The 25,675-nt window shown below is 35.4% G+C and overlaps 1 protein-coding gene and 1 long non-coding RNA gene across 5 annotated transcripts in view; both read right to left on the bottom strand.

Moving 5' to 3' along the window:
- COP1 (COP1 E3 ubiquitin ligase) overlaps nucleotides 1-25,675 on the bottom strand; it is a 263,415-nt gene that overhangs the window by 27,228 nt on the left and 210,512 nt on the right. The window lies entirely within an intron of this gene.
- On the bottom strand, nucleotides 4,622-24,746 carry LOC134737762 (uncharacterized). Its single transcript, XR_010122978.1, has 2 exons — nucleotides 23,470-24,746; nucleotides 4,622-22,616 (listed from the first exon to the last, which is right to left on the bottom strand). It is a non-coding gene; the product is annotated as an uncharacterized LOC134737762 (long non-coding RNA).

Here is a 25,675-nt window from a genome sequence, read left to right as displayed (position 1 = left end):
GATAGCATTATATTAGATTATTGAAAATCTTGAATGTAATAGTTTAGATACGATAGTCTAAGTGCAAACACATGAGATCAGGAAATAGAGCAGTTAAGAAGTAGATATAGGAACGACATTATTCTATACTTATTATAAAGGCTAATTTTCTAAATACTAGTAAATTTTGAAATCTGAGTTACCTTTGAGTATTTTTTTCTATTGTACTTTTTCCCAAAATTTTCTTAAGGATCATATTTAATAGTAAGGGTAAATATAATTTTAAAATTAGATACAGATATCTGAAGTGAAATAGATTAAATAACTATCAAGTTCAGGTAATATATTTATCAAAACTTCCCCTTATTTTTAGTGTTGGCCAAAATATACCAGATAGAGGTACACACAACTGCTGAATTTGAAAAAAACTTTTCTGAAAGACCTGGGTCAACTAAAGGTAACAAGCAATGTTTGATTGATTATCTCTGTATAAAGATGAATATTTGGTAGTGCATAAAGGCCGACTGAAGAGGACATAAAGCTGTTAGAAGTAAATCGAGAGAAGGGGAAAGGGAAGGAACAGAAATGAGGAGATGAAAAGCAGAAACGAAAACAAAGATAAATATAGAAGACATTTCAAAGAAAGAATTACTGCTATTTGATGAATAATTAGATGGAAAATAAAGAGATGCAACAATAATGATTCTGGGGTTTTAGACTTAAATGACTTAGAAAGACTGATAAAGCCAGAAGGAAATAAGGATGTTACTATGTCAAAGTTGTAAAGGTATTTTGCAGTAACTTTTTTTTTGTTGTACAGAATATATTCTCCAAAAACTCACTGCCTGATTTAAATTAACCTCATTTGTTATATTTTGAGTCTTAAAGTAAGTTCTTATTTTGGTCATTTGGGTCCTTGAAAACTTAATCAGATAAAATTTATTCATTTAGCAAATTCTTATTAAGCAAATATACAAACAGAAAAGAGCTCAAAAACTGATACTTTATAGCATTTTATTATATATAAATCTCAAAGGGAGTTTGTTGAAAATGGAGGTTCCAGGGCCTCCAGGTTGGTGAAAACATTGAGGTACTAGGAGGGTACCCATCTAGGAAGAAAATGCCAAAGTGTTTCCAACAGTCACCAGCACAGACCTATTCTTCTGTGTACTCCACCCACCACTCTCCAATACCTTGCCCTATGCATCTTTTCCCATGAGCTATTTCTGAGTTGTAGCCATTGTAATAAATCAGCCAATGTTTTATGGAATTTGGCTGTAAACATCAGAACACAGTACCTTTCAGGAGGCAGATCTTCGACTCCAGCTGTAATGTTCCAATTAATCATGAGCACTACCAGAATGTTCTAGCCTTTGTTTTTGCTACTGAGGAGACCGATGAGAACCCTGGCCTATTATCTAATGTCTCCCTTGGATTTAGTCTCTACATCTTTCAAAGTGACCAACAGACCATGGAGAGCCTCCTGATGTGGCACTCAGGAGGGTTTGAGACAGTACCTAATCACTCCTGTAAAGAAAGAATAGGTCTGCGGCAGCGACTGTTGGAAATACTTCGGCATTTTCTTTCCAGATGGGAACGCTACGGCACTTCTAAATTTCCACAGGTGGCTTCAAGATTGGATGTGACAGAGATGGGATCTTTGCTTCTCCCATGCAATTCTAGGCTACTTAACAAAACAAAAGGAGAGAATTATGTAACCCATAACAACAACAACAACAACAACAAATACAAAAGGTGGTTCTTGGTCCTCACCTTCAGCAAGTCTAAATATAACAAGTATAGGGGTTAGATTTTTAAAATTTTAATTCCTAACCCAAGTAACTAATAATTCTAAAGCAGATGATCAATAGACCATACTTTGAAAAATACTAATACACATGTTGAAACTATCTACAAATACTGAACTCAGAGGGAAAACCAAGACGTATTTTTCTGCTTTTGGTCAGGCGGCTAGTGAGAGGGAAGTGAGGAGGAAAGAATTTACTGAATACCTACTTAACAGATCCCATCTGAGGCCCAGAGAGCAGCAATATAAAAAATACAAGATTTTTTTTTTTTTTTTGAGACAGAGTCTGGCTGTGTTGCCAGAATGGAGTGCAGTGGTGTGATCTCGGTTCACTGCAACTGCCACCTCCCAGGTTCAAGCGATTCTCCTGCCTCAGCTTCCCAAGTAGCTGGGATTACAGGAGCCCACGGGCATGCCCAGCTAATTTTTGTATTTTTTAGTAGAGACGGGGTTTCACCATGTTGGCCAGGCTGGTCTCAAATCCCTGACCTCAGGTGATCTGCCCGCCTCGGCCTCCCAAAATGCTGAAACTACAGGTGTAAGCCACTGCTCCCAGCCAAAAATGACAAGAATTTCTAGCCTCAGGAAGCTTTTTAGCTCATTGAGAATAACTGCACATAAGCCTTATTTATTTATTTTTTTGAGACGGAGCTTCGTTCTTGTTGCCCAGGCTGGAGTGCAATGGAACGATCTTGGCTCACCACAAACTCTGCCTCCCAGGTTCAAGCAATTCTTCTGCCTCAGCCTCCTGAGTAGCTGAGATTACAGGCGTGCACCACCACACCCGGGTAATTTTGTATTTTTAGTAGAGATGAGGTTTCTCCATGTTGGTCAGGCTGGTCTCGAACTCCCAAACTCAGGTGATCTGCCCACCTCAGCCTCCCAAAGTGCTGGGATTACAGGTGTGAACCACCCCACCTGGCCAAGCTTTATTTTTTTAACACTTTTACAAGTCTAATTTTCAGTGAAATGTATTTGGTTAAAAGATACTATAATCAGTACTGGAGTTTGAATTACACAAATGGCTCATGACAGTTTAGTAAAAGAGTTAACTTTGCCATGGAAATACATTGAGAATTTAAAATAAAAGAAGATGAAATGGGAAGCTCAGGACTGGGTTGCTACCTAAACTTCTATAGTTTACCTGTACTAATCTTTTCTTTTATCTTTCCATTCTCGTATTTTAAACCAGCCCATGAAAATAAAATACATGAAGTCAGCATAACACAGTAAAAATTAATTCAGAAAATGTTGAATTTTACTGCATGCAGAGCTACAAGTTGCTAAATGTTACACATTTTAAAGTATATACTGTTTACAAAATGATGGAAAGAAGAAATTAGGGCTGTTCTTATGAGATAACTTTGTAAGACTTAGAGTTTTTGAAAAACATAATGGTTGCCTTGTAAAGCAGGAGCTCCCTACCACTGGAAATGTTCAAATAAGTTTGAAAAACACCCCCATTAGAGATATACATAATTTATACAATGGAAAAAAGTAAGTCTAGCTCAATCTAATGGTATTTATCTACCCAATGAACACTCTAATATTTCTGTGGCTACAAAACTCAGCACTGTGCAAAGTTCCAGTATAATAGCATTATCATATGTAACAAACAGAAGTGCAGGAAAGGGTATTTGGGAACAGTGAGTAGCAAGATCTAAAGCACAAAGATGAAAACAAGCAAACAAAAAACCCATCATTGGGTGTTTGAGGATCCTATAGGCAGTTCATGTTGCTGGAGTGTAAAATGTGCTTACGCAAGTGGTAAGTGATTGAGCTGGAGAGGGAGGTGGGGGCCTGATGAAGAAGGTTGTTAGATGTCACATGAAGTTTAGATCTTATTCTGTAACCATTGGGGAAACACTAACAGATTTTAAACAGCGAGATAAACAAGTCTAGAACTATTAAGAAGTAATGGCAGGACATAAACTAAACTAAATGGCAGGAGCTTGAACTAAAGGCAGGTGGTAGAATCACAGGGTTGGAAATAAGGATGGATTCAATATATATTAAAGGAAAAACAAGATTAAGTTTGTGCTTAGATACACACCACTGGTTAGATACATACATACTGGTTTTGCATTTGTAAGATCCAAAGTCTTTAAATTTATGAAATGCCAAAGGATAGGACTGTGCTTAAAATTTTAGAAATTTAATCCAATATTTTCCATGTGATAGTAAGTCAATGCTATAGACTACATTGTTTGAATTTCTATAGCAACTCCAAAAGTTACAGGCATTCAAGGAAAAACAGAATCTGAGGAGACAAAGCAATCATTAAACCAGACTCAGGTACGACACTCAGTTCAAATGTTAAAACTGTATGAAATAAAATAACAATGATTAATATGGTTAAAGGGGTTGATGGAAAAGATAGAAAACGTTTAAGATCAAATAGGTAATTTCAGTGAAGAGATTAAAGTATAAGAAAGAATCAAAGAGAAATCCTAGAAATAAACATAGTAACAGAAATAAAAAATGCTTTTGATGCTATGATCAGCAGTCTTCAAACAGTTAAGGAAAGAATACATGGGCCGGGCATGGTGGCTCAGGCCTGTAATCTCAGCACTTTGGAAGGCTGAGGCAGGTGGATCACCTGAGATCAGGAGTTTGAGACCAGTCTGCCCAATATGGTGAAACCCCATCTCTACTAAAAACACAAAAATTAGCTGGGTGTGTTGGTGTCTGCTTGTAGTCCCGGCTACTCGGGAGGCTGAGACAGGAGAATTGCTTGAACCTGGGAGGTGGAGGTTGCAGTGAGCCAAGATCGCACTATTGCACTCCAGCCTGGGCGACAGAGTAAGACTCCATCTCAAAAAAAAAAAGAATATATGAGACTGAATGTAGAAATGAAATCACCCAAAATAAAATACAAAGAACTAAGGAGTATAAAAACAAAACAAAATAGGCATCTAAGAGCTATGAAACAGTATCAAACGGGCTAAGACACCCATAATAATTAGAATTCCAGGTGAAGAGAAAAGGTAGCAGAAGAAATATTTGAAGAAATAACAACTGAGAATTCCCCAAACTTAAGAGCAGAGACCAAATCCCTATTCAAGAAGTTCAGAGAACACCAAGCAAGATGAACCAACATCTCAACATATCATATAGAAACTGCTGAAAAATCAAAGATAAAATCTTTAAGAGAGAAAAAAAGGAGACATATTATATACAGAGGAACAGAGATAAGAATTACATCAGACTTCTCTTGAGAAACTATGTCAGCAAGAAGACAATGGTATAACTTGTCAATCCAGAGTTCAATACCTAGCAAAAACATCTTTCAAAAAGGAAGAATAAATATTTTTCTCAAACAAAAGCTGAGGGTATTCACTGTCTGCAAATTACCCTACAGAAAATGTTACGGGAAGTTATGAGGAATGTGATGCAGGTCAGCATCTTGGATTTATACAAATAAATGAAGACAACTGAAGATAAAATAATATTCATTTTTTCTTATTTTTAACTTCTCTAAAAGATAACTATTTAACGCAAAAGTAGCAACATTTTATTGTGTGTTGTAACACATGTAAAAGTAAAATACATAAAAATAATAGCACAAAGGATAGTATGAAGAAATTCAGGATACACTGTTGTAAGGTTCTTATACCACCCTTGAAGCAGTACAATATTACTTAAGAAAGCTTCAGATTACTTTAAAGGCATAATGTAAGCTCTAGGGCAATCACTGAGAAATTTTGAAGAAAGGTATAAATAATAAGTCAAAAGAGGTGACACAAATCATAAGGAACAGTCTATGAAATCTGAAAAAAGGCAGAAAATGAACGGAAAAATATGTAGTAGGCATGAAGATATATTTTAATACAAATATAATCACACATGCATTAAATGGCAAAACAAAGCCTAACTATATGCTATCTATAAGTAACCTACTTTACAAACAAAGAGATAGATAGATTAAAAGTAAAAACATGGAGAAAAACATATAATGCAAATGCTAAGCAAAAATAGCTGGAAGCTATATTAATTTCAGAGAAAATAGACTTCAGGACAATAAATATCACGAATAAAGGGGGATATTACCTCACAATAAACGGTTTTTTCCTCAAGAAGAAATAACGGTCTAATATGCACAATAATGCACTGAATACATGAAGCAAAATGCATATGTTTCAAAGGAAAAAGAGAAAAAACACAATTACAGTTGAGGAACTCCATAGTTCTCTGTCTCTTTTATGGCAGAACAAGTAGGGAGAAAACCAGTAAGGATTTTTAGTAGCTGTCATATTTATGAAAAATAGCACCAAACAGGCAGCAAGGAAGGTAGTGGTATTAAACTGAAGTTTCTATAGTTTACCAAATATTACATTAGTATTAATCTGATGTAAATTGTGATTAAGATGCAAATTGTAATACCTACAGCAACTACTAAAGAAATAAAACAAAACAAAATTAAATTAAATTTAAATGGGACATTAAAAAGTCAGAAGGTAATGAAAGACGACCACAGAAATAAAAAAGGCACTCATAGAAAACAAATAGCAAAATGGCACTGTAAATCAAAACAAAACATTATTTACATCAAATGGGAATGGTTTAAACACCCCAATCAAAAGGCAGGAATTATCAGATTGAAGAAACAAAAAAAATCCAACAATTCCACATATAATTTACATTTGAAGACAAAAATAGGTTGCAATTAAAAGGTAGGAAGACAATATACCATATAAACAGTAACTATAAAAAAGCTGGAATGGCTATGTTGTCAGACAAAACAGACTTTATGATCAAAAACATTATCAGAGAAAAAAAGGGATATTTCATAATGATAAAAGAGTCAATACACATCAAGAAGCTATAAAAATATAAATGTATGTACGCCAAACAACAGAGCATACACCCAAAAAGCAAAAACTGACATTTGTAAGGAGAAATAATTAACTGAACAACTAACGGTTGGAAATTTCAATACTGCCACTCTCGTTGATACATCAACCAGAAAGAAAATTAGGCAGAAATAGAAAAATGCAAATCACTATGAACCAACTTGACCTAACTGACATTTATAGAGCAATCTAACTAATAAAATCACATTATTGTCAAGTGCACATGAAACATTTACCAAGCTAGACTATATTTGAGACTATGAAACAAACTTTAAACTTAAAATGCAGATACTTGGAGAACCCTCAAATTTGGATATTAAACAACACACTTCTAAATAATGCAAAGGCTAGGGGGATGGGGAGATTTGTTAAAAGATACACAATTACAGCTAGATAGGAGGAGTAAGTTCTAGTGTTGTACAGCACTGTAGGATGACTATAGTTAACAATAATATATAGTTTCAAATAGCTAGAAGGAGAATATCGACTGTTTCCAACACAAAGAAATAATAAATATTTATTCTTTCTGAGATGAGAAATATGGATATGCTAATTGCTCTGATCTGATCACCATATATATGTATTGCAACAACCCTGTGAACTCCATAAATATATACAATTATTATGTGCCAAATAAATAACCCAAAGGTCAAACAAAATATCAAGGGAAGTTATAAAAAATTACAACTGGATGAAATTAAAAATTACAGGGCTAGTATATCTTAAGTACATTTCTTCTGGATGTGCTTTACTGGGAGTAGTGAAAACTGGTAGTAATAATCAAGGGAAGGCATAAACAACAAAAAATTTGTTACATGCTCTTTCTTCATTAACATTTCATCTCAAATGCTAAACTAATAACCATTAAGAGTTCCTCTTGCATGGCTGATGTTAATTTTTCTCTCAAAAGGAGTCTTAACAAATTAAACTAGAGTGTAGAGCAGTTATCTGTCACTCTTTCTGCCTAAATGTGAACCTCCAAACTATCTAAAACATTTTCAAAGAGAAAAGAAATGGAGGAGGACAAGGAAATAAAATAAAGTGTTAAGAAATTATGTACTCTGGGGCCAGGCGCAGTGGCTTACGCCTGTAATCCCAGCACTTTGGGAGGCTCAGGCGGGCAGATCACGAGGTCAGGAGATCGAGACCATCCTGGCTACCACAGTGAAATCCTGACTCTACTAAAAATACAAAAAATTAGCTAGGCATGGTGGCGGGCACCTATAATCCCAGCTACTCGAGAGGCTGAGGCAGGAGAATCGCTTGAACCCGGGAGGCAGAGGTTTCAGTAAGCCCAGATTGTGCCACTGGGCAACAGAGCAAGAATCTGTCTTTCAAAAAAAAAAAAAAAGTACTCTGGTGACATTGAATACTACTACTTTCAATGAATGAATGCATATGGTTTTTCAAAAATTTAAGTTATGTGCACATATAGGTATACACTAAACACTTGCATATTTGGGAGGAAGAACAGAAACAAATACTTCTGTTTTCCTAAAAACTATGAGTACAGACTTATCCTAGTGAATCATGTTATTTTATAAGGTAAGACTGTTTAAATAACACATCAAATAAAAATATATATACATTTTAAACTGTAATTGGATGGGGAGAGAGAACAGGTCAATTTAATAAAGTAATTTCTTATCCCTAGGACCTCATATTCAGATGATTGGAATCCATTCACTCAATTAAATATGCCATCTACTCTATTAAAAACAAATACACACAAAACATATTGCCTAGAATTCCGTGTCAGTTGGAATATTCTATTCAGGAGGTATCTTTGATGGGAAGAATCTGGGAAGTCTCAGGTCAGAATTCAGGTATATTTTACAGAAATAAATGAGAAAAACTCTTCTTCTTATTTAAAATACTACATTTCAATCACTTCAGAATATGAGGAAGAAAACACTTAAAAAGTGCCGGTTATTAACTTATAGTCTACATAAGAAACATGCCTTCTAAATTTTAAAAGACTTAGGATGAAGGTGTTTTGTTTTTATACACAGCCTTCATAATGAGGTAAAAACATCTAATTAACAAACAGTGCAGTAAAACTGTTTGCCCATTTATTTTGAGAAGGATGAAAACTGAACCTTATGCACTAAAACAAAACAGAAAAAAGAATCCGACTGAAAAGCACCCATGTGTGTAACTGCCCACTCAAAAATGTAGTCACTCTCTTTTCTTAACAACTGACCTACTAAGTTTTCCATGTAAGGCTCTTGTTTTCAAGATTACTACAACAAAAAACTTATGTGGTAATGCAGAGTAGTAAGTAATACAATGGTTGTACACTACAGGAATTTTTCATTAATAAAAATAGCAAATATAAAAAATAAAAATAGCAAATGTATAATTAAATAGCTTAACATATTTTTCTTTTTACCTATATCACATACAAATTTTATTTCATATTCTTTTACTTTTTTTATTTATCTATTTATTTTTAAAGCTGTAAAAGATGGGGTCTCATTCTATCACTCAGAATACAGTGGAGCAATCATAGCTCACTGTAGCCTCAAAATCCTGGGCTCACAGGATTCTCGTACCTCAGCCTTCCAAGTAACTGGGATTACAGGTGTGTGCCACCATGCCTAATTTTTAAAATTTTCTTGGAAATGGGGGGTTTCGCTATGTTGCCCAGACTGTTCTTAAACTGCTGGACTCAAACAATCCTCTCACCTCAGCCCCCCGAACTGCTGGGATTACAGGTGTAAGCCACCGTGGCCAGCACATTCTTTTTTTTTAAAGTCTCTATAACTACACTCAGAATCAAGCACCAGTAAATGGTGCTTGATTCAAGCACCATTAAAATCAAGCACCAGTAAAAATGAGTAAAAATACTCATTTTTAACAGACTGTGAAATCATACACAAATTATGGATTTAGTCCTTTTATTTCAAATTAGAGATATTTTACCCAAACAATGCTTTCTAAAAAGCTCACGTTAAAAGGTGAACATGTTTTATATTTGTTCAAAGGTGTAAATTAATAATCTTGGCATAATCTCATAAAATGTATGTATAAATATACCTAGGTGACATACATAAGCCCAATTCAAACTTTCTTTTCATAAACAGATCTAATAGTCTTAGATGGGGAAAAAAAGATGTCTTTATAATCTTATTTACCTGTGAGGTCATTTGTGATATTATTTGTGACGTTATGTGCAGATTAATGTGTTTATGAAGTCATTCTCTTTTAATTATGCATTAGCAGATAAATGTGGAATTCTTCACTACAATTGATCTGTTCTACATACAATAGATGTACATTGTATAAATGTGATGTTATGTAAATTAAAGTTTGTCTACTGCCAAAAATCTCACTTGAGTTTTACAACTTTGTGAGGAAGTCTGGTATTATTTTCCTCTAAGAGATGAGGAAACAAGAGAGGTAAAGTTACTTGCTTAAGGTTACAGACTCTCTCTTCCTCACTTTTTAATTATAAAATAATAGAAAACACGAATCTAGACTGAAAGGAGTAGACAAGAAGAATTAAAGCAGTAAAATAAAGAGCACCTAAACAATTGTGTGGCTTTTTTCTTTCTTTCATTTTAAGTCTACCAAACTAAAAATTAGCAAACTTCTAAGTGAGAACAGGCAACTAACATTTGTAACTTTATTTATTTTTTAACATTTGTAATTTTTAGTAATTAGTACACCTAGTACAATTTAATTTGCAGTCTTATCAGGACAACTTGTCAGATTATAGACATTTTTTGAGCACTGATTTTTAATCATTAACATTTAACCCCTTTTAGGAATCTTCTAAAAGCTATAAACTCTCTTCCTAGTAAAATACCCACACGGAAATGAAAAACTTTTTCATACAATTTCAATTGGTAAAAAATGCCCTGAAGATCCTTGTGGAGTAGGTGTTCCATAAATCTCAAGTTAAAAATTTTTACTAGAGAAATCAAAGAGCCCTAAAGGACTATAATGGGTAATCAAATGAGGTAACTGCTAATCTAATGTCCACATGTGATTTAAGAAGGCGCTTAAGAAAAAATGGTTTAGTTCCAGAAAATAAACCACATCAACTAACTCATCACTAGTTTGAAGTGTGAGAATTACTATCCATTCTATTTATTCATTTTAGTATATCAAGATTAGTATATCATTATTAATAGAGCAGTGAGAAGTGTGCTAATTCATGCAAATACTAAAAACTACAGTTATATATTAGGAAATGTGAGTGCCTCTGCATTGATTCTTTCATTTTACATGTAGGTTATGTTTGTCCAATAAAATGTTCAAAGAAAAAAATGTTCAAAGAAAAAAAAGAAAGCATTAGTCTACCGTTTTTTAAATCTATAATCTTTCAAAATAGTAACTGATTAGAACAGAAGCTCTTTACTAAAGGAACGTGACAGATATTATTAAGATGCAATATAAACTAAAATGTAATAACATTCTATTAACCTGTGGCAGCAAAAGTCTATCTGAACACTTGCTGACAATGTAAAGTTGCCAAAGTTAATGTAAAAAAGAATGTAAGCTGAGCCTGGTGGCACTCATTTGTAATCCCAGCTACTTGGGTAGCTGAGGAATGAGGACTGCTTGAGCACAGGAGCTCAAGAGCAGCCTGGGCAACATGGACTCATCTCAAAGAATAAAAATCTTAAAAAATATATAGTAATTACAGGAACAGTACAATAAGAGTGAAATAAGAGCATGAAAACAAGAGGTTCAAAATGTATTTTAGTGAGATTTTTTACAAATAATTTTTTTTCCTTATCACTGCTATTTGTAAAATATTCATATGTTAGAACCATAGTCCTTCAGGGCTAATGCAATTTGCTCAATAAGGATTCCTAAAAATAGTCACACAAAATTCAGTATCTCTTAGAAAATTTCCTTTAGAAAACTTTTTGTCCTGTCTTCTCAATATCAAGAAAGTTTCTATTCTGAGGTGAGTTATGCTCAACTGGCAGAGGGGTTCTTTCCTTAGGGTTAAGTAACATCCTAGAATTGGAGGTAATTATTCCATTTGTAAATCACTCCAAGAGCTGAATTAAGAGGTTAATAATGAAAACCAGAGTTCTCAGACAGTTAATATTTCGGTGAATTTGGTTCGCATGGGGTAAAAATAGGTTTCACTTATTAATGTATATACATTGCAGTCTTACTGTAAGCATAAATGGTCTTACAAATGGCCACTGAGCAACAGCAATCTAGTATACAATGCCTTCAAATTAGAGAAGATGAAAATGAGACTCAGACATGTTAACTGACTTACCTAAAATCAAAAAAGCTAATTAATGGCTATAAACCTACAGTTCTCATCCCTCTAATGAGTGTATATCCTGTTAACTCAAACATATCTCCCAGATTCTTGGATCAAAGTAAAAATCCTGTAAGCAGTCCCTCTCTACTGCAGTCTACCCTATGCACTGTCTGCACTATTTTTGTTTTGTTTCCTTTCTTTTTTACTACTGGCAAGCTGTGATATTTTTGTTTTTTAAAAAATTAAACTAAAAAAAAATCACACATCAAAAATTGATGTCAATTACTCTGTTTAAAGTTCTTCAGAGTTGCACAGGTAAGGTTCAAAGTGCTTAACTTAGTTTAGAATGATCCCTAAAAATCTCTCTCTCTAATCTATTTCCAGCTTTATCTCTCACCAGTCCAGTCACATCCTAGCAGCCTCCAAACAACACTGCATTTTTTCACATTCTCAAGCCTTTGCACATGCTGTTTCTTCTGACTAGAAACATCTGAAATACATTTGAATAACGCAAGCAAAATACAATGCAAAATAGGAGGATGGGGTAGAGGTTACAATTTTAATTTCCCAATTTTTACCCAGTTTGTTAGTAGTAGTAGCTACCATTTATTGAAAGCTTAATATGTGCAAATGTTCCATATGAATAATCTCATTTATCTCCTAACAACTCTTTGAGGTATTTTAAATAGTGGTATTACCTTATTTCAGAAATGAGAGAGTAGACTCAGACAGGATAAGGAATATGCCCAAGGTCTCACAGTTAGTGACAGAACCAGGGTTTATACCCAGATCTGACCCCAAAGCCTGAGCTACATGCAAGTATCAATATATACACTCGAATTCTCTCTCTCTATGTCACCCCCTTCTCTCCCTTCCCTACAACCAATGCTAGCATAGTAAGATAAACTGGAAGTTTAGTTTTTTGGAAAGTAAAATAACAATAGATATTTAGAGCTGAAAAAATTAAATCCTTTAGTGTTTTTTTTCCAACTCATAAGATTTTATATCACAAATATAACAAGATAAAAGGGGGAAAACAACAGGCCCCCAAATATTACAAACTTAGAAATGAGAAAAATTAGAAGCTGCCTAAAATGTTTAACAAATAGTAACTGATAATATATTTAAATTCTACTAAAATTATGAAGGTTAGAAAATGCTATAGTTACACGTATAAAGTTAGATACAAAAATATACCTACATTGTAAAGCTATTTTTAAAGAAATGTAAGTTGACTGGAAGGACAAACATCAACATTAACTATGGTTCTGTTCAGGAGATAGAATTACAGGCCAATTTTCTCTATTATTTATTTTCTAAAAGTTCTCTATTAGTGGGGGAAAATGTAATACTCTGAAGCACAGATGATGCAGGAATTTAAAAACAAAGACATTGGGTTTCCTGAGTAAAATGTAACTACAGTAAGAGGGACTAAATGCTAAAGACGTTTCTGCTTGGTCAGACATTAGTTTATTTATTTATTTGAGAAGAAAGTTTGTGGTTATTTTGATTTGACTCTCCTGATATATAACTTGTATAATTTAGTTAAGCATAATAAGACAAAACTAAGCCAGGTGTGGTAACTCACACTTGTAATCCCAGCACTTTGCGAGGCAAGGTGGGGGTTTGAGAGTCCAGGGGTTTGAGAACAGCTTGGGCAGCACAGCAAAACTCATCTTTACAAAAAATAAAAAAAAATCAGCCGAGTGCAGTGGTGCATGCCTGTGATTCCAGCTACTTGAGAGGTTGTAATGGAAAAATCACTTGAACCTGGGTGGTCAAGGCTGCAATGAGCCATGGCTGCACTGCACTACAATGAGCACTGCACTACAAGGCTGCAATGAGGCATGGCTGCACTGCACTACAGCCTAGGTGACAGACCAAGACCCTGTCTCAAAAAAAAAAAAAAAAACAAAAAAACAAAAAAACCCCACAAAGAAAACCCCCCAAAATTGCATAATTCAAATGCAATTCATGCAAAGAACCAAAATCTCATTTTTAAAAAATATTGACAGCTGTAAGAAACATGGCACCTAAAGGGCAGGTAGGAAATCTCTTCCTAAGGATTTATTCACACCTATTCAGAGCCAACAGTTTCATTCTTAGTAACTTTGGTTGATGCAAATCTCTGTATCTAAAATACATAGGATACATAAAAGCTTCTAAGTTACCTATGCTTTTGATAGATTTCATTTGATAGGATAAATATACCTTTAAACAATTTACTAATATTATCCCTCGTCCCAAAACCTTCCCCACTCCCACCACCATTAGTTACATTAGATGTGTGAGTTTGGAGTTAATATGGCATTTAAACAAAGACTAACAAAAAACCAAAAGCCAGAACCCACAACCATCCCGAAGTTATTACTCTTGAAAAATGACCCTGTTCTCTCTTTTTTTTTTTTCTTTTTTTTTTTGAGACAGAGTTTCACACTCTGTCACCCAGGCTGGAGTGCAGTGCCACGATCTTGGCTCACTGCAATCTCTGCCTCCTGGGTTCAAGCGATTCTCATCTCTCAGCCATCTCAGTAGCTGGGATTATAAGCATGCGCCAATATGCCAGGCTACTTTTTGTATTTTTAGTAGAGACAGGGTGTTGCATGTTGGTTAGGCTGGTCTTGAAATCCCAGCCTCAAGTGATCCACCCACCTCGACCTCCCAAAGTGCTGGGATTACAGGTGTGAGTCACTGCACCTGGCCAACCCTTTCCTCTATATTCCTAAAATAATGATTTGGAAGGACAAAATGAAAAGGAAACACAAGTATGCAAAAGCATGAATTTAATGCATAAAGCACAACCACGCACCGGATAAAATAAACGGTTTTCTCTATTCTAAGATGACTAGGAACCTGTTTTAACACAGCAGATACTCTGATGGAGAATGTAAAGTCTACGTTATAATTGGGCTTTCCCTACCAGTAAGAACAGTGAGATCTCCATAAGGGATCTTAGAATTTGTTTTGCTATCAATGACATTTCATGCTTTCTATTAGTAAAGGGAAAATCAGTTGTCAGATCTCAAAAATCCAGTAAAATGTAAAAGATGTAGAATCAGAAGGTCTCAATCCTTTACAAAACAAAAAACTTTGAGGAAATAAGAATATTGGTAATAAACAGGGACTCTTATTGAACTCTGAAGTTGCAAGGCTAATTTGTTAATTGGGAAAGGTATAACTATTTTATTCTGTTCAGAATATAAAATTATTTTTAAATGCAAATACCCATATAAGTCTCTGTATCAATTACTCATTCTTTTTTTTTTGAGACAGAGTCTTGCTCTGTTGCCCAGGCTGGAATGTGGTGGTGCAATCTCTGCTCGCTGCAACCTACACCTCCCGGGTTCAAGTGATTCTCCTGCCTTAGCCTCTTAAGCAGCTGGGATTACAGGTGTGCACTACCATGCCTGCCTAATTATTGTATTTTCAGTGTAGACGGGGTTTCACCATGTTGGGCAGGCTGGTCTCAAACTCCTGGCCTCAAGTGATCCTCCCACCTCGGTTTCCCAAAGTGCTGGAATTACAGGCTTGAGCCACTGTGCCCGGCCTCATTTATTCCTTCTTATTAGTTGCTATTTTGGTTCAATTTGCACCACTGTAGTCCTCTACTAGTACAAACATTAAGGATGATCATGGGAATACAGATTTGGCTGGTTAGCAAAAAAATGATAAAGGCATATCAGTATTAGTTGTGAAACTTAAATTATTCTTGGCTGCTACAAAAAAGAATTACATACATTCAGTTACATATTCCGAATCTGACAAAAATATTTAGATAGTTCGTAATGAAATGAGACATTTAACTTCTTATTTATCAGGTTCCATGAGAACTTTTTTTGAAAGTTGTAACAAGTCTTCTTAGGAATTAAAAGAAAAAATGATAAACTCTTGTATCTCCTAAAACAAACATTTGGAATGTTGTGAGAAATAAAAAACACTTAAAGCAAAATCAACTATTAGTATTTTTTTTCTCCCAATCTCCGGAAATCATTTCACAAAGATATGTTTGGTGAGTCATGGCATCACTGCTTCAGATATTTAGGATTTAAAACAATAAATTATCAAAAAGGAACTGAATCTTGAAGTCGGATTTACTTTCTACACAATCTATTCCCTAAAGCTTTCTACTTTTATCAGACAGCAAAAGATCCTGAAGATAAATAAAAGTATGACCAACTGCTTATTTAATTCTCTACAATGTGTAAAGACTTTATCATTTAAACCAAAAGATTTAGATTCATTTTCTGCCCTCATATTCATCTTTTAGTTGGCGATCACAATTCAAATAAAGAATCTATATTTTCATCCCACTAATCTGCATATCTAGTTAAAAAAAAGACTAATGCAAACAGGCACAAAATTAAATGGCTTCTTTAAAGCAATTATAACAGATTGACTTTTCTTCAATCTACATAATCGAATTATTCCAGTGTTCAGCAGTAATAACCTTTTTGTTTTCCTGGGAATAGCTGATGTCAACCCTGATAGCTTTATTTGGGAAACTGATGAATAAAATGGAATTTAAGATATAATGGAATAAGAGATAAAAATGGCACAAACCATATAAAGATCACATCAATATAAGAGAGTGTCATGAGAACAACAGTGGTTATATGTGAGACTGTACAAGTAAAATACAAAAAAAAGTTTCTTTTCCCCAGATAATCTGTATATTTTTAAATTAGTAAAAAAAACTTTTTTCTTAAGCAACTGCCATCCATTTTCTAAGCAGAAAATACATATTTTTGCTTAGTTAATTCTGCTTTCAGTATTTATTAAATCCATTTTATTCAATTTAGAAAATAATAATGTTTTTCCATTACATACACTTCAGCATATTAAACCAATTCAAACAGTATTCATCAAAAGCTTTTAAGTAAAGAAAATAATATCCAATATTCACTTTCCTTCTTTCTACTATTACTATGAAGATTTGGTAGGGATTACCAAAAGATAAACATTAGAAACCAAACTCAAATCCCTTCCCATCTCAAAATATTTTGGATACTTTTTAGCATGGTGAGATTATAATAAAAGTTACTGTTAGGATAATGGCATAATTCATAATACACCCTCAAATTAATATTATTTTTTTCTTCCCTTAAAAAAGGCAGGACTAAAACCAAAAACAGCAAGTAGCTTAAAAACTGGCATCAATTCTATGCTTCAAGATTGGCATACACAGAACACTCTTTTTAAAAAAGGATTTACTGAGGAAAAAAGTTAAGAATCATTCTAATGTAGGTCAAACTCTATTACAAAAATATAAAAATGATAATAATGAAAAATTTAAAATGTCAACTAGCAGACCTCATAAATCATATTTTATTTTATTATAATATTCACCATAAAGTATCTAATGCAACAGATGTTTTCCCAGAGGATGTCCACACAGTAGTGGACATTAAGGTTAAAGAAAATGTATACTTCCTATAATTTACTTAGAGAAAACAATTACTAGGGTTGCCTCAGTTTTCTACCACCTTATTTCCTTCCTTTTCTACTTCCCCACCCCACTCTATTCTGGATACTGAGGGAAGAGTGGGGCACTGAGGAGGAGATGGGAGTCTTCCTGGAAGTCAGGGTCCATGCTCAGAATCTTCTTTCCTTTTACTCCCAAGACAGAAAAAAGTTCATTCAGATTGGCCCTCTTCCAGTCAGGGAAATTTTCTAAAGTGTTATAAACAATCCAGTCAGAGGAAAGAAGAAAAGAAAGGAAAGATAAAAGGAAGAAGAGAAACAGAGTTGAAGGAAGGAAGGAAGAAAGAGAAGAAGATGTTGTCTTCTCAGCATTCATTGAGGAATTTAAGATAAGAAATACCTTTATAAGTGTGGGAAGTTAGCATATTTTTAGGAGTAGCATTTTTAAATTAACACAAATAAAAAAGACCGTATCTTACTTTTTTGGATTTGTTTCTTCCTGAGGTAGGTGAGGGATCAGCAAAATCTAACAGACATTAGGTATTCATAATTATAACTGTTTCTGCTAGCAGATGCTTAAGAACCATTTAGGTTTCTTGGTTAGGATGTATAACAAACTTCTTCCCAGTGGTAACATGATTCATTTGTTCCCAAACATGATTGTTCATATAATTTCCCAAGGAGACCTGGGGAACTTTTCAAAATACAGATCTATACCCTCCTTCTTCCTCCCCCAAAATATGTATTCACAGGTCTAAAAATAGAATTGTTTTGTTAATTGTTTTTGAAAGAGCCCCAGGGTTTTCTGATTATCAGTCAGTTTTGAGAACCACTAGTATAAATAAATTTTATTATAGACATCTTTTGTACTTTAATGAAAGCAGACTGGAATACAGTATTGCATAGCTTCTCAAATGTGCTTTACTTTTCTAGTTTACTGAAATCTGATGTTTTACACACCCCAAGAAAATGTTACTAAGAAGGAAGGGATTCCTGTCTTAGATAAAACTTACATAAATTTGGAAAGTAGATATGCCTTTTAAAAAAAAAAGACTGAGTTGTGAAATGTCATAATGTGATGGAGAAGGGAAGAGAGAACATAATATAAATGTAATAAAAATATTAAGCCAATAATAAACACCTACTTTCTTGTAGCTGAACACATTTAAAAATTTTTGTTGCTTTTGAAAATAGGCAAAATGGGCTGGAGATTATATCCCAAGGGGCAAAATGGTAATTTTGAAGTAATTATATGTACATATGAATGGTTCATGTCAGCAAAACCGCTTTTCTTAAATGGTAATTGATTATTACCATTTAGTTTCAAGTGAGCCTATTAGATATTAGAAGTATCTCCCTACTCCACTTCAGCATTTCTTTGGTTCCAATTATCATTTAATTATGCAACAAAAAAGATAAAGGCCAAGCTTGAAGGGTTGTATCATTTATTACAAAAATTACATATTAATTATGCATTATGTACAAACATGCTGCGTAATGCTAGGGGTAATTAAAAATATAATACTAATAGCAAACATGTATCGCTCTTGCTGTGTATCAGGAACTGTTCCAAACGCTTTATGTGCATCACCACATTTTAACATTATAACAACCCTAGAAGATAAGTGGCTATTATTATGGGCACTTTAGAGATGAGGACACTGAAGCACCGTGTGGTTAAGGAACTTCAGCAAGGTCACAAAGCTGATAAGTGGGGAATCTGAGAGATTTCAACCTAGGTAGCCTGGCTCTGCTCTTACTCAAAATATTATGATGTCTTTTTTTGAGGAGTTTGCAGGTTACATGAACACAAATACAATACAAGACAGTATATTAATTCATTCAGCAAGTATTTTTAAAGGCCAAGAATCAAAAGAAATTTAGGTAAGCAAAACATCTGCTTAAGAACACAGTTTTAGTTCAATGTTTCAGAATAGTATTTCATCATATAACAAAAAAGTTTTGTTAGAAATTAGAGAGAATAAAATTTAACGATATAACTGAAAACAAAGGTGCATAGTTATAACTGCATAGAAAGTATTATAGCATAGTTGATGGGTTCCCAAGCCAAGTTTTGCTGCACTTGGTTTCAGAGAGGGGAAATTAGGAAATCTGTTATCCTGATCCCTGACTCCCCTAACCCTAAAGCTACAGAAACTTTTAATATGATTCCTGATGTCTCAAGCCACAACAGAAAATGTCCACCCTAATGACCACTGCTTTTTTTTCCCCTGAGGATAGAGTGTACTTTTTGGGGTCACTTCTGAAGGGCTAAAGGAGTAATAAGTGTCCTTTACAAGTACTGCCTTTTACTATTCGCTATCCACTTAGGATTGGTGAGTAGCTAAGTATGTATGTTATGGTTCAGAGCTGACAAAACAATAATAGGGTATCTGCAGCCTCAACAGAAGTTACTATGGACTCAGGGTCTACCCCCAACAAAAATATTGTGTCCCTTTACACAGGCATCATCACATAGGAACAAATATATTCATTTGTATACTTAAAACACTTCATATTTCATTCCAATAGTTTCAGATAAGAGTCATGTCACAGATCCACAGATACAGAACATATATAAGTTCCTTTACCTAACTCCAATCTCTAGATAAATCATTGTTAATAAAAAAGATAAGACTTTCATCTGGAATCTTTTTCTTTCTGCCCTAAGCATATTCTTTAAGGTTTTCTTTAGTGTAGGTTTGCTGACTGAAAATTTTTCAGGTTTATTTATTTTAAAATGTCTTTATTTTACCACTGTCTAGAGATTTTCACTGGATGTAGAATTCTAGGTTTGCAAATGTTTTCCTTGCCACACTATCTGGTTTCACTGTGTGTTGGCTTCCACCATTTCATTGAGAAGTTGGCTGTCAGTCTAACTGACAATATTTTCTCTCTGCCTTCTTTCAAGAATCTCTCTGGGGAGGCCAGGGAGGAAGAAAAAAGAATCTCTCTGGGGGAAAAGATAGTCTCTTCAATAAATGGTGTTGGGAAAACTGGGTATCCATATGCAGAAGAATGAAGTTGAGTATCTCACACCATATACAACACTCAACTCAAAATGATTAGAGGCTTAAACATAAGACTGAAAACTGTAAAACTACTAGAAAACATAAGGTAAAAGCTCCATAATGGTCTGAAAAATTTTTTGGCTACAACTGCAAAAGCAAAAACAGACAAGAATGAATGCATCAAACTATCAATATAAAGCTTCCTCACAACAAAGGAAACAACAGAGTGAAAAGACAACATGTGGATTGGGAGAAAATATTTGCAAACCATTGATCAGTTAGGGGGTTATAAGGAACTCCAACACCTAAACGGCAAGAAAACAAATAACCCACTTAAAAAACGAGCAAAGAACCTGAATAAACATTTCTCAAAAAAAGACATACAAATAACAAACAGGTATATGAAAAAATGCTCAATATCATTAACATCAGGGAAGTTTAAATTAAAACCACAATGAGGTATCACCTCACAACTGCTAGAATTTCTATCATCAAAAAGACAAATGACATCTGTGAAGTGGGGTGTGTTAAAAAAAGATGAAAGATAACAAGCGTTGGCAAGAATGTGGAGAAAAGGGAACTCTTGTAACGCTGGTGGGAATGTAAATCAGCACAGCTTTTATGGACAATAATATGGAGGTCCTCAAATACTAAATACAGAATGGCAATATGACCTAGCAATTACACTTCTGAGCATTGAATCCCACTCCAATTTCAAAAGAGTTAAAATTAGGATACTGAAAAAAACATGTGCACTCTTCTATTCATTGCATTATTCACAATAGCAAAGATATGAAATCAACCTAAGTGCCCATCAACAAATAAATGGATAAGAAAACATGGTATACAGCTGACCCTTGGAAAACACAGGTTTGAACTGTGAGGAACCAGTTATATGCAAATTTTCTTCCTCTTCTGCCACTCCAGAGAAAGACCAACCCCACCTCCTTCTCCTCCTTCTCAGCCTACTCCATGTGAAGATGAGGATGAAGACCTTTATAATTCACTTCATTTAATAAACAGTAAATATGTTTTCTTTTATGATTTTCTTAATAATATTTTCTTTTCTCTAGCTTATATGGGTTAATTGTTTATGTTATTGGTAAGATTTTCAGTCAACAGTAGGCTATTAGTAGTTAAGCTTTTGGGTCAGGGAATCAAATTATACCTGAATTTTCAACTGAGTGGAGGGTCAGTGCCCCTTGCCCCCACGTTGTCAAGGTTAAACTGTATATAATGGAATACTATTCAGCTTTACACGAACTTGGAGGACATTATGCTAAGTAAAATAAATCACATACAGAAAGAAATACTGCATGATCTCATTTATATGTGGAATCTTAAAAAATTGAACTCAGAGAAATAGAGAATAGAATGGTAGTTACCAGAGGTGGGGGGTGGGAGTGGGAGGATGCCAAGATGTTGGTCCAAGGCTACAAAGTTTCAGCTAATTACACAAAAAGAGTAAGTTTTTGAGATGTATTGCATAGCAGAGTGACTGCAGTTAATAATAATGTAGTGGATATTTCAATATTGTTAAGAGAGTAAGATTTTAAACGTTCCCACTACAAAAAAAGCATGTGAGATGACAGATATGCTCATTAGTTTGATTTAATCATTCCATAATGTACATGTATATGAAAACACCACATTGTACCCCATAAATACTTACAATTATTATTTGTCAAAAAGAAAAGAAACTGATGGCTTAAAGGAATGAAAAAGACTCCTCTGATATGGTTTGGTTGTGTCCCCATCCAAATCTCAACTTGAATTCCCATATGTTGTGGAAGGGACCCAGTGGGAGGTAAATGAATCATGGGGGCAGGTCTTTCCCAAACTGTTCTCGTGATAGTGAATAAGTCTCACGATATCTGATGGTTTTAAAAAAGGGAGATTCCCTGTACAAGCTTTCTTCTCTTTTCTGCTGTCATGTGAGACATGCCTTTCACCTTCCACCATGATTGTGAAGCCTCCCTAGCCAGGTGGAACTGCGAGTCCAACAAACCTCTGTCTTTTGTAAATTACTCAGTCTTGAGTATATCTTTATCAGCAGTGTGAAAATGGACTAATACAGAAAATTGGTACCAGAAGTGGGGTGCTGCTGAAAAGATACCCCAATATGTGGAAGTGACTTTGGAACTGGTTAACAGGCAGAGGTTGGAATCGTTTAGAGGGCTCAGAAGACAGGAAAATGTGGTAAAATTTGGAACTCCGTAGAGACTTGTTCAATGGCTTTGACCAAAATGCTGATAATGATGGACATGAAATCCAGGCTGAGGTGGTCTCAGATGGAGATGAGGAACTTGCTGGGAAATGGAGCAAAGAGGACTCTCGTTATGTTTTAGCAAAGAGACTGGCAGCATTTTGCCCCTGCCCTAGAGATTTATGGAACTCTGTCCTTGAGAGAGACGATTTAGGGTATCTGGTAGAATACATTTCTAAGCAGCAAAGCATACAAGAGGTGACCTGGATGCTGTTAAAGGCATCCAGTTTAATAAGGGAAACAGAGCATCAAAGTTCAAAAAATTTGCAGCCTGACAATGCAATAGAAAAGAAAATCCCATTTTCTGAGAAGAAATTCAAGCTGGCTGCAGAAATTTGCATAACAAGGAGCCGAATGTTAATCCCCAAGACCACAGGGAAAATGTCTCCAGGATATGTCAGAGGTCTTCAGAGCAGGCCCTCCCATCACAGGCCTGGAGACCCAGGAGGAAAAAGTTGTTTCCTGGGCCAGGTCCAGGGTTGGCATGCTGTGTGCAGCCTAGGGACTTGGTGTCTTGTGTCCCTGCTGCTCCAGCCATGACTAAAAGGGGCCAACAGAGAACTCGGGCCATGGCTTCAGAGGGTGCAACACCAAAGCCTTGGCAGCTTCCACGTGGTGTTGAGCCTGCGTGTGCACAGAAATAAAGAACTAAGGTTTGGAAACCTTTGCCTAGATTTCAGAGGATGTATGGAAATGCCTGGCTGTCCAGGCAGTAGTTTGCTGCAGGGGTGGGGCCCTCATGGAGAACCTCTGCCATGGCAGTACAGAAGGGAAATGTGGGGTGGGAGCCCTCACACAGAGTCCCTACTGGGGCACCACCTATGGAGCTGCGAGAAGAGGGCCACCATCCACCAGACCCCAAAATGGTAGATCCACTGACAGCTTGCACCGTTCACCTGGAAAAGCCACAGACAATGCCAGCTCGTGAAAGCAGCCAGGAGGGAAGCTGTACCCTGCAATGCCACAGTGGTGGAGCTCTCCAAGACTACGGGAATCCACCTCTTGCATCAGTGTGACCTGGGTGTGAGACATGGAGTCAAAGGAGATCATTTTGGAACTTTAAGATTTGACTGCCCCGTTGGATTTTGGACTTGCATGGGGCCTGTAGTTTTGTTTTGGCCAATTTCTCCCATTTGGAATGGCTCTATTTACCTAATGCCTGTATTCTCTTCGTATCTAGGAATTAACTAATTTGCTGGTGATTTTACAGGCTCATAGGCAGAAGGGACTTGGCTTATCTCAGATGAGACGTTGGACTTTGGACTTCTGAGTTAATGCTTAAATGAGTTAAGACTTTGGGAGACTGTTGGGAAGGCATGATTGGTTTTGAAATGTGAAGACATGAAATTTGGGAGGGGCCAGAAGCAGAATGATATTTTCATTCTAAAAACAGTTTCCAGTTCTCAGTTAAAATTTTCAATCTTGTCTTTCATCTTGTAAGCATAGCTACTTTCAAGCTGTCTGATAATTCCAATATTTAGAGCTGCTGTGACTGTTTCTAGTCTGTTGCTTAGGCTGGTTTAATTCATGCTGTCTTCCCTTTTACTATGTCTGTTTATTTTTTATTGTGCTCTAGTTATTGTAGTTACAAAACTGAAAAAAATAAAGCACTTAGATCATCTTATCTTTTTTCAGAGGATTTAAGTTTGCATCCTGTGGATATTAGCAATCAAGGGTCACCTCAATTCAATTTCAGAGACTGATATGAAGTTCAGATGCAATCTCTATGAAGACTTATCTTCTGGTTTCCCCTATAATATACCCCTTTGGGGACTTAAAGTAATCACCCATACAATGTCAGGCACTGAGCTCCAATCCCTGCAACCCTGTGAAGCTAGTATAAGTGCTTTCACCCACCCAACCAAAACTGACAAATGCTCACAGGGGAAAAGTAGACTCAAAAGCCAGGGTCACAATCCAAATCTGGTAATTCTTTCCTGTCGTTTCCTTTCCAATGCTTTCAAATAGGTTCTTGTTTTTAAAATGCATACGTTTGGTCCTACTTTTCTAATTTTACTTGGAGGAAGGGTTGGTCCAAATTACCTAGTCTGTCAATTAGCAAAACTGGAAATGGAGCCACAGAACTTTAAATAAGACAGCAATAGAATATATCAAATTAAAGTGAAACTATACCCGAAACTTGGATTTTTAAATTACGTATCAAGTCAGATTTTTTTTTGTCAAATAAACCCAACTAATCACCTAAAAAGCTATTTTAAAATTTGATACTAACAACTCATGTTCATATAAATCAAGATAGTAACAAGAATTATTATTATTATTATTATTTGAGACAGATTCTCACTCTGTCGCCCAGGCTGGAGTGCAGTGGCGCGATCTTGGCTCACTGCAAGCTCTGCCTCCTGGGTTGATGCCATTCTCCTGACTCAGCCTCCCGAGTAGCTGGGACTACAGGCACCCGCCAGGACGCCTGGCTAATTTTTTGTATTTTTAGTAGAGACAGGGTTTCACCGTGTTAGCCAGGATGGTCTCGATCTCCTGACCTTGTGATCTGCCCGCCTCGGCCTCCCAAAGTGCTGGGATTACAGGTGTGAGCCACTGAACCTGGCCTAAGAATTATTTTTTCATGTAACTTATGAAAAACCTTATACTTTAAAACATAAGTGAAAAGTTTGAGGCAACTTCTCTTTATAAAACCCAGTAGCATAACTTTCTCATCAATATACTAAGTATGCTTAAATATTCATATATAAATGTATTTTGTAGACAGCAATTCTACTTTGAAATAGTACTTAATTAGGGGACCATATAGGCCACTATCCTTTACCTGTACCAATTCTTTTTCTCCCTATTAAAATACCAGCTCAGCTTAATGTTTATCAAGCATATATTGCACATAATCAATAAAGAAGACGAGACAGAATGCATATTTTGGAGGAATTTCCAGTCTTATAGAACAGATATGAACAGACAATATGATAATTGCTATAACTGAGATATGCACTAGATGCTATGGGTCACAGAGGGACATTATGACACCATGACATTGCTCTATTACTATGCATTTCAATCACTACCTAAAATGCCTATTGTCTTTGGTGACACATTACAAAGTTTTTAAAAAAGTACATACCACATACC

Source organism: Pongo pygmaeus, chromosome 1, assembly GCF_028885625.2.
Source record: "Pongo pygmaeus isolate AG05252 chromosome 1, NHGRI_mPonPyg2-v2.0_pri, whole genome shotgun sequence".
Taxonomy (NCBI): domain Eukaryota; kingdom Metazoa; phylum Chordata; class Mammalia; order Primates; family Hominidae; genus Pongo; species Pongo pygmaeus.
Note: the sequence above shows the minus strand (reverse complement) of the source record. Positions and strands in the feature narration are given on the sequence as shown.